Source organism: Belonocnema kinseyi, chromosome 2 (genome assembly GCF_010883055.1).
Source record: "Belonocnema kinseyi isolate 2016_QV_RU_SX_M_011 chromosome 2, B_treatae_v1, whole genome shotgun sequence".
In the NCBI taxonomy this organism is placed as follows: Eukaryota; Metazoa; Arthropoda; class Insecta; order Hymenoptera; family Cynipidae; genus Belonocnema; species Belonocnema kinseyi.
In genome coordinates, this window is record NC_046658.1 from 10,330,373 (window position 1) to 10,340,845 (window position 10,473).

A 10,473-nucleotide genomic window follows, 5' to 3' on the forward strand; every position below is an offset into this window, starting at 1 on the left:
ACAGAATGGCTCTCAAAAGCGCAGGAAACGCCTAGAGGCGGAAGAGGAGCTGCTTACCCGTTTAGGGGGTGGCGTGGGGGACCTTGTTAGAATGGGGGAGGATTCCTCGGCAGCAGTGAGATACAAAAGGTCCAAATCCGGTGGGGTACCCGGTCTCCCTCTCTTCTTTTCGAGGAGCAGGTGTACCTCCTTGGACAAAGCGGCTGTCTTCGGGTCGTAGCCGGCTCCCTCAGGTACGTCGCGGGAGGTACCCTGGTACTTGCGGAACGGTGCCGGTCTAAAGCCTTCCTTGACTGGCTCTACGATGGCGACAGGTGCGGGTGCGGTTGGCTACTGGAGCGACGTTCTCATCGCTGCCAACACGGCGGTCCGTTCGCTCGTAGTCGACCCTCCTGGGCCGGTTACCTCCCTCGTTGCCGACCATCCTGGGTCGGATATCCCCCGTTGCGTCGCTCCGGCGACGATCAATCCGACCGGTAGAGAGGCGTCCGCGGCTTTCAGCTATGTGGCGGCGACGGCGCTCTCCACCGGTTCTCCTCGGTCCCTCGTTGGCACGAGCCGGGCCGAGGAGGTCGAGGAGTCTGATGGCTGACTCACGTCTCCGCTTCTCCTCTGCAAGTTGTCGGGATGGGTCCCCCGAGACTCGTAGGCCCGCAGGGTGCGAGTGAGAGGTAGTCCTGCCTCTTTGACCCCAACGGTGGGCAGTGCGCTGGGAGTGGAGCGTGTGGTTGAACCTCCTGGTCATAAAGCGTTGTCAGAATCGGCGCAGAACTCTAATGGAGACAACCGTCTCAATCCTTCTTGGAGTTGATAGCTGGAAACAAACAACGAAACAAAAAAAGCTCAAGGCGGGCAACAATACAAAAATATTCAGACGATCATGTTTGAGAACCAAAGAATTTCTACGTCAAGAACGAAAGGTAAAAAAAAATCAATCAGGAAATGCACTCGGAAGTTTCACTATACTGCACTGAACACTTCACTTTCCGATGAGAAGGTGGTTGAGATAAGTTCCCAAGGAGAGACAAAAATTGTAGAATTTGATGATTTATTTCCAGTCTCGGTGGTACAGCTAAGAGAGATTATCACCACGTGACCGCTCTCTTCGAAGATGCGTTAAGCTATATCTAAAATTCGCGCGAGCGCGGGTGTGCTCTCTCGAAAGTCAGACGCTAAGTGTCGTAGCAGGCTCGAACCCGCACTATTTACGTGTTTAAGCGCACGGTGTCGCGAGAGCGGTGGGGATTGTCTGGGGAGGGCGCAAAATGTAATTTTCAACCGAGCTTGCCTCGCGTCACCGTGTGTCAACTCTACACTATTCCTAACAATGTCAGAAAACTTAATTAAATTTAAAAAATACTTTAAGTAACTGAAGGATGCTGAAATTTTTCACCTATGTTTTAATGCTATTCTAGCCTCATGATTCGGAAGGAATCATGGAGCTAGGTCAAATAGGACGAGAGTTAGGTCGTTATGGTTAATAATAATAATTAATATTTACTATTTGCAGCCCATAATAATCCTAACTTAAACTAACTTGCTTACTTATTCTTGCTTAATTCTAGTTTATCTTAACTGATGAACGTGTAGACATTTATTTTATGTGCGCAAGTCCACTAATTTATGAATTTAATTGCTAACTTTTTCATTCGAGCTATTGATAGTTTCAATCCAAAGGAAGTTATTTATCATGGCTTTATTCCATGTCTTAAAAAGGATTCATTAATTTACATCTTTGGATTTGGTCATGGCCTTCGGTTCGGGTCTTTAATAATTAATTTCTTATTTTAATTTTACAAGAAGGTTGCCGTCGGATCGCGTTTTTCCTTGAGGTGGTTGAGCTCCCCGGTTCTGCTTTCCCATGCGGTGAAAAAGGAAGGATAGAGAGAAGGAGAGAGAAAGAAAAGAGTGTAGGGAGAAGAGTAAAGCGCGCGCGTTAGTGTGAGAGAGAAAAACCGAAAGAGGCGTACGTGACTCGGCCCGTCGCTAAGTTGACAACGTTGGTAAACACGGCCCTTGCACGTGTTTAGCAGGCAGTCGCTACTCAGCCGGGGAGAATTTTCCGGCAATTTAGATCCCGTTACTGAAGGCCTGACAATAGGAAGGGTAGGCAAAGTCGTCGTTTCGAATCTCGAAAATCAGTCATTTGTCACGTAGGACGTTTCACTCAAGTTTCCTGTTTCAAAACTTGAGTGAAATTTCACGTCGACTAATTTCTTGATTTCCGAGGTTCTCATCTATGCCTGACATACAACATATTCCATGGTTCGTAAAAGACGACTCGTCAGAGAATAATACATAAAGAAAAAAGTGGGGATTTTGTTGTATTTGTTCGTGTGCCCATTGAAAAAAGCTACCCGATTTTGGAAATCAGCGCCATGAATTTCTTGATGCAAAGAGATATAATACGGATGAAATTTATTACTTTTCGAAATTTCCCAAACACTGCTCTGAGACATTCCGGGATCACGAGTAATTTCTTGTGTACCAACGTGAGGATTATTGGCTCTGCAGCTAATACAACAATTTCATTATTTTCTCTAGTGACTGTTGTTGTACCGTTCATTTTTTTAGGTTGAACACTTCCATCGGTAATAAATTTTGTAATAGTACGATAAAATGAAGTACGTGGAAAAATTCTATTTGGAAGACGCTGAGCGTAGAGATTGACAGCATTATCAAGATTTCTTCCAGCTGCTCCATACACACTCCATACACATTTTTTCTCGTACGGAGCTTACACTTAAAAATATTCAGGAAACACTGTTAATGTAAACGTATTACTTAATAATTACTTCTCAACAACGGGCATACGTTTTGGCATGTTTTTCAAAATAAAGTACACAGGGCCATAAGATGAAATTGAGGTGGGGCATCTTTTAGCCTAGTTAACCTTTATGTTTTTGGGGTCGCTGATCACGATCCCGGTATCCATATGACCCCATCACGTCAAGATCAAGGTCCACGTGGTGACGGTGGGCAACGGATCACTGGCAAAGTCTCTGGGTGAAGGCGTACAAGCCGTCATGGCAGGCACAAGAAAAAGTAGCCGTACGATACAGGGACTCGGAAATCCAGTATCGGCGGTTGGTCAGGGTGAGCAAGCGGGCCCGCAATCGTCGTTATCATGCGACCACAGCTCTAATTTGGTGGAAAACTTAGCCCTTTTATAGTCTAATGCTACAAGTTCATCAACAACCCCATGTCATCATCGATTAAACAACTTTTGCGTTCTTTGTGGGAAATATGTCATCACAAATCAGGGGAGGCAATTTATAGATACATTGAAAGCACATTACAAAAATGTTTGGAAACAGATACCAGTGGAATGGACAATTTTTAGACTCCAAAAATATTATGCGTCACTTGCTCCCTGGGAATCACGGAAAAGAAGAAACAGATATTTGTTTCTCGCACGATCTGGCGAGAGCCAAAAGATCATGACGGAGTCTCTTTTGAAATAGATTCTAATGATACAGATAGAAGAATGTCATTTGAAAAATTCGAAGATCAGCAAAATGACAAGCTAAATGAATCGCAAAAATCAGAAGATGATCAGCCCGGAAATTCTCATGTTTTTCTGAAGACGAGCTAAGTGACTTGGTTCGAGACGCAGGACTTTCGAAAGAAATTTCCGAACTCGTGGCTTCTAGATAAAAAAAAAAGAATTTTTTAGCTCCAGGTACTCGAGTGAGATTTTTATCGTGATCGAGATCGCCCATTCCCGAAATTCTTCTCTAAAGCAAAGGGTTTGGTTTATTGCAATGATGTTGAAGGACTGATAAATGAGTAAAAAAGTATTCAATATGTAGCTAGTGACTAGCGACTATTTATTGATTCATCAGTGAGGAGTTTGAAAGCTGTCTTACTTCACAATGAAAACATATATGCCGCTATTCCGGTTGGTCATTCAGTGATCTTGAAAGATTAATACAATAATCTCCATTTTCTACTCAAAACATTGAAGTATGATAGTCATAAATGGCAATTAGTTGGAGATTTGAAAATAACCAGTATTTTATTAGGTCAACGAAGCGGAAACACAAAGTATCCATGTTTTATTTGTGAGTAGGACAATCGTGCCCGAGAACAACATTATGTAAAAAAGGACTGGCCACTCAGGCAAGAATTAACTCCAGGATCTATGAACACACTACAAGAGAGTCTCGTTCCAAGTCATAAAGCCATCCTTCCACCATTACATATCAAACTCGGCAATTGATCTCTAGATGACCTCCAAATGACCTTCAGAGGTCGGTTTGACCAACAGGTCAAGACGTATTCGGACGTAAAATTTTCCGCTCTTTGAGAATCCGAGGTAAAAAAAATTGCATCAATCGAATTAAGGTGTCTGACCTTCCTTTGGCCGTGATCTATACGTGATGGGGTCATATGGGCACCAAGATCGTGATGAGCGACCACAAAAACATACAGGTCAACTAGGCTGAAAGATGCTCCACCTCAATTTCATCTTGTGGCCCTGTGTTACCAAAGAGATCCGAAACTCTATTGCCCTTTTTTTTAACCGACTTTAAAAAGAAGGAGGTTCTACCCATGTTCGTCGCGATGTATTTTTTATGTACGAGTTTTTATTGCACTCGTTCAACGATTCTGTAGCGATTTGAACAATTCTTTTTTTCCGTGGTCAATCATGTCACAATGAAAATGGTGTAGTTTTTATTCTTAATGTATTGCAGAATCGCAAGCGTGCATTCTCAGTAACAGCAAAATGAAGAAAAACTTAATTCCGTCGATTACAGCGCCATCTATCGGGGAACGAGAAAAATGCTTAAGATTAATCATACGCATTTTCATCCAAAGAAACCAATATGCAATAAAAAATAGGGGTTCCCATTTAAGATTTCGAACTTAACCCCACCCCCAAGGGGTGTTGTGGGGAACCGATTTTAACATCAATGTATGTAATCCTCAGAGTGATTAAATTTTGATTTGCTTACTTGCTCTTTTATTGGTAACCCTTCTTATTGTTTTTTTATTTTCAGAAAAAAATCAGTTTTTTCCTCTAAGGAATAGCGTTTAAGCGCAAGATGCATTGCCTATTTTAATCTATAATATCAGATATCTTGCGAAATACTGTATCTACCAAGAAATGGTTTGGACAATGTTTGACCAGGACCGAGGGGGACATTTGACTCTACCATCAATTTTGACCTTGAGGTCAATTTTCAAGGTAAAATTGAGGTAAGACACTTTTCTTAAATGAGAACCCCTATTTTTCACTGCAAATTTAAAAAGAGCGGGAAATTTCACGTCAAAAATGACTGGTGGAAAAATGGTTTTTGTGACCTTGGAAAGGTAAAAAATTAAGGTCAAATGTCTGAGAAACGTCCAGTTGCCCTTTTTCTAAATTGTCTTGGTTTTTCGGGGTAAACAAACGTTCAAGATGCTTCACAAAAGTCGATGAAATATTAAGATGTATATTGCCTTGGCCATTATAACCGTCAGGTCAATTTTCAAGGTCATTTCTAAGTCAATACGATTTTTTTTATAAAACTCTGTGCCCGGATGAATTTTTTTGTAAACTTCAGACTGTGGATTGTTATTGCAACACCCCCCCCCCCCCCCCCCCCCCCCACTTGTCGTGAGTTTCCCTTGCCTCTTACGTTTCGGGTAGTTGATTAACGTGACTCCCCTTGCCTCTCACCATTGCCACCAGTGATACAATCATCCACGGAGTAACTGTTTGAGTTGCTCTTTTTAATGAAACTATTGGCAAATAATTCCGAGCGTTATGATTGCTAAAAATTGAGTTGTTGGGTACCCGAGAAATTAGGCTTTTGCTCGAGAGCTCGAGATTCTGTGAAACATCTCCCACCACTTTTTGAAATTGAGAAAAAAATGTTTGATTATGGTTTTTTTCCAAAAATCTATTTCAATTTTGATTAAAATTTAAGAAACTTAAATTAGATTAAAATCCAAATTAAAAACCCATTTAACGTCGAACAATCAAATTAATGCAAACTCCTGTTTAAAAAAACAAGAATTCAACGACCAAATTTGGATTACAACGAACAAATAAAAACAAAAAATCCTATTGTAATCTGAAAAAAAAATTTCGGATAAAAATAAAAAAGAGGAAATAAAAATGAGAAGACAGCCAACCACGTCCCCTGTCTTCTCTTTTTCTTTCTTTAATATTTTTTATTTTTATTATCATCAAATACACAATACACAAATACACAATACAAATATCTGTCACAATTACATCAGAAATAGAGGAAGTAAAAGAAAAACAGAATGCATGAAACAGCCTCGTTAAATGTAATTAATCATATTGGCATAAATTTGTTCATCTTATCCAACTCGGTTTTTAAATGAATAGATAACTTTTTTTATTTTTTAATATAAAGCATTTCCATGAACTCTCTCTTTCTCTCATTAGTTTTAATAAGCAAAATTTGAACGGGAAACAGGTAGCTTTCCGATACCGACCGCTCTAGTGGAAAGTTTCGAATTGGGTAAGATTAAAAAATTTTCGCCTGCTTTCCGCCGAGCGGTACATAATACGGAGTAACTACGGTCATTTTATTGAATATTCGTGGTTTGCATTATTCGAAATTTACAACCGCCACCTTTACTATGTTAGTAAGTTAAGGTTAGATTAGGAAATTTTCAGGTGTCTTCCTTTCGTATTGTGAACAAATGGTAACCCTAGCGTTATGTATCGTGTAAAAAGTATTAAAATGAGGAATTTGTCCTCTTTGACGTAACTATTTTTGTAACACAAGTACCTCTATAGTGTACAAACTCTAAACCTTATATATTTAAGTTAAAATATACATTTAATTTTGAGTTTTGAGCCCTTGAGTATGTTGGAAAAGATCGCATATTTAATACATTGTTCTATCAAACAACGAAGAGATATTATATAAAACCTCGCAAATGCTTGAGTATAATTAAAATAATAAAATTATTTTAGAAATAGATTTTGCTATATAAATAAAATTTAGATTACAATTTAACCATAAAACATAATCTCAAAATTCTCGATCCCTTTCTGCAGCCGTTATCATGTAATAAAGTACAATACACAATAAGTATGCATTCTGCTAATACACTACCCTATCATCTATCGCGACTTCTCCTTTTCGCTTTGATCACACTACCGAATTTTCAAAGCTGTTGACAAACCAGGGTGGCCACAAAATTGAATTTTCCAATTTCTCTGACAGGAAAGTATTATAATAGCGAATAAGATTTCAATAATGTGCGAAGAAAAATAGTGAAACAACCCTACAGATAGAAATATCTGAGTTTTCTCTAGCGAAATAGCCTGGTCCATTTGAGACTATAAGCAGAGTCGATTTGAAACAATTTAGTCTGAGAGATTAGGGTCCTTTTCAAGGTCCTTTTAGTGGCCCTTTTAAGAGTGGTGCGACGGTAATATAATGTTCCTTTTGTATTCGTCACGTACCAGGCGCGCAGAGATATTTACAGTAATTGGCCGTCGCTAATCCGACTCTCCCCTTTTAAATTTCCTTGAGTGTCGGCTACTCTATTGATATAGCCTCTCTGCTTCTTATTTATGTTCGAATTTTTATTTCAATTTCAGCCTCTCTGCTTGTTATTTATGATCATATTTCTATTTCAATTTAGGAAAGGACATTTTAAAGCCTTCAAAACATTCAAAAGAACTATCTGGACCTTTTAATATATCTACTTGAGTGCCTGCGGAGTATTTCTCGGAACTTCTCTGACCCTAGAGAATCTTACGAATATACTCAGAGATTTCTATCGGTAGGGAAGCCAGAAAATTGCGCTTTACATGGCAGTATCGATTAATTAAAGTCAGACAACTCAGCGGCGCCACTAACGAAAAAAAAGTATTATTTAACAATTATGTACAGAAAGGGAAGCATTTTTTTTGTGAATGTGATTTCCCTGCCGATGAAAAAGCACTGAAAACGCACCTGCAAACGGCACTGGGCCGCCAGTGCGTTTTCAGTGGCTGTTTGTGCTGATTTTCAGCACCTAAACCGCACTGGGAAGTGATGGGACAGTTATATAATGTTCCTATCTCTTCGTCACGTACCGGGCGGGCAGAGTTATTTTCAGTACTTGGCAGCAAGCAGATCGACTCCCGTTTTAGAATTTTCTTCAAATTATTGACTTTTGTTTAATTTATGAATTTTCTCATTATACATATTTATAATTATAACTTATATACTACTTTGCAGTTGAATAAAAAAATGTTGTCTTTTTGGCGTATCTCATTCCATTTACGAGATACGTTAGATTCACTCAAATTTTAAACATCCAAAAGAAAAAGTTAGATATCTGAAATAATCGAAACACGTAGATTCTGAATTTTTAACCTGCTCGTAGATAATTTTAAAATTTTACAAATTAGCCTTTTTAGCCTTTTAAAAATGTAAATGGACACTTGAAGGGGAACCCGGGTACAGAAAACTAGCGGTACAGGTAGTGCTGAAGAAACAGCACTGAATAGGCACTGACTAGTGCGGTTTCTTTGCTTTTTCAGTGCGTTTTCATCGGCAAGGTTGGGCAAATGGTTCTCATAGTTTATTACACATGTAAAAGCCAAAATGTATTTTAAAACATACATGTAGAACGCCTAGCATACCTAGTTAATAACTATTTGAAAAAATTATTTTAGAAAAAGTTTGCCCTCAAAGTATTGTCAATCATTCTGAAAATGTAGATTGTTATTTATATAAAAATGGATTCAGATACAAATACGGGTTACAAATACAAAATTATTCTGCAATCTAGTCTGGTCCTTTTTAAATAGTTTTTTCATTACAGTTGTTAATTTTTTAAAATAAGGGTTGATTTTATAACAGCGATTTATAGCACATTGTAAAGCATTTTTTACATTAAATGATTTTTGTAGAGAGCGCCGCTGAGTTGACGGCAAGCTAGCGCCGCCCTGTTTTCTCGAAAATAGAGCCAAAACTTTTTTTTGTAAAAAAAGCAAAAATATGCATTGCAGGACATTTTGTTTTTCGTTAGTGGCGCCGCTGAGTTGTCTGACCTGATTAATTGATTAAAGGACATGTATCCAAACTGTCAATAAATAACTATACAAATAAAAAACTAAGAATCGAATTCTATATTTAAAGAATGCACATTGAAAAAATATTTATATTGATCTTAAGAAGTACTTCCAAAATATTACACAAAACATATCAATTTCTATTTTCCCTGACAGCTATTACATTTCCTTGACATTTCCGTGACAAACTTTCTTCCCTCTGACATCTTCCTGATCTCTCTGACATGTGGCCATCCTGCATTCAATGTCACATATTAAATGAGTTAGTTTTAATTTATAAACGGCTATCAATTTAGAAAAATACAAATTGTGTACAAATTGGTTTGTATGGAAACACTGACATATCTATCCAGAGTTCTCAAATGTTTCATTTTTGTCTGAATAAATCAGATATGATAATAAGAAAGTTTACATTAACATATCTGCGGAACACTTTTCCATACAGTAATTAAATTCAAAAGTACACAGTGTTTTTTTAAACGCAGTGGTTTTTTGCCGACATTCTAAAAAAGTGTGAATTTTCAAATTAACAAATCTCGGAAGCTATTAAAGATAGAAGATTTAAAAAAATTTTTCTCGTAATTTTTGCCCGGTTTTTTTGTTCTGTTGGACATTTTCCTCAGCCGTTCAGTGGATATTATCCATTTACGCAAACGCGACTTTTGGAAACTCCCTGGTAGAAATTTCTGATAGAACGTTCTTTCCAAAGTTTTCCATATCTTTCAGATCCTATCCCAAATCTGCAGAATTGATCAGGAAGTTCCCCAGCGGTATCTTTCTGTGTTTCCCTATCTTTATTTCTAAAACTGTCCCTCGCGCATTTTTGTCAATTTTTATAAGATTTTATCAGAAAACTAAATTATTTAATATTGCTATATAAATATTGTTTAATAGAGCTTGGTATGTAATAATATTTATTATTAATTTTTTATTAACAATAATAATAATTATTATTAATAATTAATAATTTCTGATAACATACTAGGCAGTCTGATAAGTCCCTGAAAAATGAAACACGGAGACGTTTTTTTGGCCAAGTCGGTTTTATTTTTCAACATACTCTCCTTTTAGGTCGATACACCGAGTCCAACGATTTTCTAACTTTTTGATACCGTCCGAAAAGTACTCGATCGGAAGGTCTCCAAAATACGCCTCAGTTTCAGCTATGAGCTCCTCATTTGAGTAAAAACGCTTACCGGTGAGCCATCTCTTCAGGTTAGGGAACAAGTAATAGTCGCTGGGGGCCAGGTCTGGTGAATACAGTGGCTGAGGAACCAATTCGAAGCCGATTTCATGCAATTTTGCTTGTGCAACCAAGCATGAATGAACAGGCACATTGTCGTGATGATAAAGCGGTTTTTTCTTCTTCAAATGCGGTCGTTTTTCGGCGATTTCGATTTGCAATCGGTCCAATAATGATGAATAGTATGCTCCGG

At 38.3% G+C, this 10,473-nt stretch overlaps 1 protein-coding gene across 1 annotated transcript in view; it reads right to left on the minus strand.

Annotated features, from left to right (window-relative positions):
• LOC117167101 (mitochondrial import inner membrane translocase subunit TIM44) overlaps positions 1-10,473 on the minus strand; it is a 197,789-nt gene that overhangs the window by 60,142 nt on the left and 127,174 nt on the right. The gene's annotated exons all lie outside the window — the stretch shown is intronic.